Genomic DNA, 3,995 nt, shown 5'->3' with positions numbered 1-3,995 from the left:
GAAGAGAATGTTAGAGATGATGTTTTGTATTAGCAGTTTGGTTAATAATCATTGAAAAATGTCAAAGCTATGCATCACATATTAGCAGAGAAATCAGGTAATATATTTACTTGAATAATTAGCCCAGTTTGTTATTTAGAGGAACATAAAACCAACAGGCTAGTCACAATTCAGTGTCGTCGTGACAATTTTTTGACTTTCAACTGGTTTTACCGGTATGATATAAACAAAATCAGAATGATGTCACCAGTTTGAAATTTGTTTCACCAGTTTGTTTTCCATTTGTAGTGTCATAGATTTAAATGCTTGACCCTCAATATAACATCATGCCAGAATTACTACTCCCAGAAATGACCTCATCTGTTTCTGCCTATCTATAAAGTTGAGATTTCTCCTGACAATAGGGTTCACTTTCTGCATTATTTTTCACTTTTTGTTGCTAGGGTCCCCACTTCTGGAGAAGAACGATGAAGAAGGGGGAAAAAGAGTCTTAGAGTTGTTTTTTGTGGATCTATGCTTAGAGTAATAGAATTGGCAGGAGGGCATCACTAGAAATGTAATTAGACAGTTATGAAATCCAGCTCAGAATCTGGACCCCTGCAACAAGCATAGCAAGTTGTCCAGACCACTGGTAAAGACCAAGCCACGAGCAAGAATATATGTAGCCCAAGTCTTGGCGATAATGGGAGAGTCCCTGGCAAGAGCAGCTGGACAAGATTCCCTCTGTAGCATCAACAAATGTGCGAAAATATTCAGAACTGCTCATGAGTAGCTTGTTGAGTTAACAGAGAAGAAACTCAAAGGAACTGAGTTCCAGGCACACAGAAAATCTCCAGGCACTCAGAACTCTCATGATTTGTTCAATCGCTGACTCACGAGGCCCCTCACATGTTTACCAAGTGGTCTTTTCCCACGAACACTGTTGACCTTGACTATGAACCTTTACAATTGACTCTGTCGTTGAGTCACAACCAGTTCTTTCCTCTTCCCCAGGAACTTTGAATCTAAGCAAATCTCCTGGGATGTCCTATGTTGGACTCAGAACTTGAGTGATCACCTTGGTTTGATTTTCTTAGGAGGGGATCTTGATTGTTAGTGAGCACAAAATAGTAGAGATCTCAATGTCATTGTGGTCCTGGGAGGCAAAAGGTCCCTTAAAATCTCTACCATAATTTCATTTTCTAATGCAGTCCTTGTGAAACAAGCAAATTTGTTTAGGGAACTAATGAGCAGACTGAGGACTCTTACCACTGGAAAAAATATGACACCACTCAGGGTAGGAGATAGTAAAGATCCCTTATATCATTTGTCTATACCTTCGTATGACTCCTGTATATTCTGCCTTGCACTGATGGCTGCCTTGTATGTCTGCTTTATCTACTCAACTAGATTATTTAGCCCTTTGAAGGCAGGAAGAAAATTGTGTATTATGTTTATGTCTCCTCCCCCAGTTCCTTCACAAGTCCTTCCATAATGGGCATTTGTTGGACTGCTAAATGAGGCAGGATAAGATCAGAACATCAAGAAAGAGTCTTTATGAGGCCGACACCACCCTAAGCCATGTGGCACATAACTACAGAAACAGGAAGATACAAAACTCTGGCATTCAATCCGAGCATGCCTAGGTTGTTAGGATGCCCATAGCAACACTCAAACATATTTGACAAATGAGAGGCAGTATAGCACGAGCCGGATTTACCAGGCTCAGCTCTCTCAGTTGTATGACTTTGGGCAAGTTAATTCCCCCGGCCATGCCTCAGTTTCATCATGTATAAAATGGAGTTGATAGTAGCAAATACCTGCACATAGTAAGCACTACGTAAGTGTGCTCTAAAACAGTTCACTGATAGGACCAGCAGAAGTGGCACAAGCATAGGGCAGTAAGGCAGTACTGAAGGAGCCCAGAGCCATATGGGAAGGACTGGGATTCAGAGCCCAAGTTGAACTAAACATGCCGGGCATGCCCACCGGTGCACCTGTGATCCTGGCTGACTGGAAAGCTGAGGGGAGGATTGTATTCTGGAAAGACCTTTTTTTGGGGTCTTTGTTTTTCTCTTTCTTGTTAAATAAATAACTAAATCTCACAGATAATAATGAATTTAGACTAGACCATACATTCTCAACCATGGAAAAATTGCCCCTAAGGGGGTGAAAACTGGTTATCTTTTGGTGTGTGTGTGTGTGGAGGGGGGGTGGCAACAAAACTTAGATAATACAATGATTTGTGGCCCTCTGAAAGGACATAGATTTTTTTTTTTTTTTGAGAGAGAGACTTTTGACACAGGTTGCATGCTCTAGCCAGAGAGACAAAAAACAAGAAATCACCTCCCCTGGGAGGATGGCCATGCCACAATCCTCTCTTCTTTATTCTCGTTGGGATCGTGGGCAGACATACATGTGTGCCCAGCGTAAAATTTAAGTTGCCAGTTTTGGGATTTGAACCATAGTTGACTACATGGAAGCCCAGCAACATAAACATTATGCAACCTGCTGGTCCCAAGGACACAGAATTTAAGCAGATGTAAAGTATATCCATGGTGCCTACAATCTAATAGAGAGAATTAGAAAAAAATGTTTAAAAAGGTACAATGGAGGATGAGCAATAATGTTAAAAAAATTGACGAACACTGTACAAGATGAATAAATGATAAGGTTAGCTCTATTATAATCAATCATATATCAAACATTTTTGAGAGATTTTTGCTATAGGGTACATGTACTCACCAGAAAGACAAAAAGAGAAAAATCGCTCCCCAGGGAGAATAGCTGCACCACAGTCTCTTCTCCATTCTCCTCTCGGGATTTTGGGCATGCATGCTCATTTGCTTTATGTGTTTCAAGGTGCTGGGTCTGGGACTCCTAGCATGTTTAACCATATGGGAGTCCAGCACCTTAACCCCTTAGCCACCTCCTGGCCCCTCAAACATTGTTAATAATGTAAGTTTGTTTTGTTGTTGTTGTTGTTGTTGTTGTTTTAAATTCACTGAATTCATTTTGACTACAAAACAAGTATGTTCTACCTCAATTGATCGTATGGAATGGGAATATATCATCTGATTACTTCCTCATAACATCACCTTCAATATTGTTTATCTTTTATTCAGATAGTTCAGCGTTTACTAGTCTCTCATTGCAGATGAAAAAGCTGAGGTCAAAGAGATTGAGTGGTTTACCTAAAAGTCACAGAGTCATAGATGTACAATCATTATGTTTTCTGACTCTCAGTAAGGTGCTATTTTCAGCAATAAGACTATTAAAAAAAAAAAAAAGAAAGGAAAAAAAGAGGTATCCCACTACTCAGAAGTAGAAAATCGACTTATATGTGTACTGAGACATTCACGCAGTAGGGGGAATATTACAAAGGCTACTTGAACATTTATTGCAGTTGGTATCTGGCTACTTGCCTCTACAGTTACTGACTTACGTGTAAAACACCCAAACATTTTCATTTTTAGAGCATATTACTGCATTCTGTAAAACAGGTGGACCAGCTAGTCTCTAAAATGCTACTCACTGCTCTGAGTCTCTGAACTAAAGGACATTAAGAAAAATAGAGGCAAGGTATTTATGTGACAAAGAAATGGGCTATCTGTTGAAGACAATGTGTATAGTATTCTCAACTGGATTAGTGAGAAATGCATACATGTTAGAATATTCACTTTGCAAGTTAGGTGACATATGTGATTGAATGTATAAAATACATTGAAATAAAAAATGGAAAAAAATACTTTAGTCTTAGGACTTGACCAATCCTTTTAGAATGCATACATTTGTGTGACTGTTTTTGTTTCTGCGTATTCAGAGAAATGAACCCTATAGGGAGTGCCACATGCAATCACATTTCATTTACCTGGAGTTTAGGTCTTTAAAGCAGAGTTAAGTGTAAACAAAACAGTCTTCTGGGTCACCAAATTCAACATCACAAACTCCATGTGATGCTTAACCTCCATATTTCTGTAGCTCTTTGTAATCCTTGAATGACTTTCAAATATACA

This window comes from Tupaia chinensis, unplaced genomic scaffold, assembly GCF_000334495.1.
Source record: "Tupaia chinensis unplaced genomic scaffold, TupChi_1.0 Scaffold143584_1, whole genome shotgun sequence".
Taxonomy (NCBI): domain Eukaryota; kingdom Metazoa; phylum Chordata; class Mammalia; order Scandentia; family Tupaiidae; genus Tupaia; species Tupaia belangeri.
Note: the sequence above shows the minus strand (reverse complement) of the source record.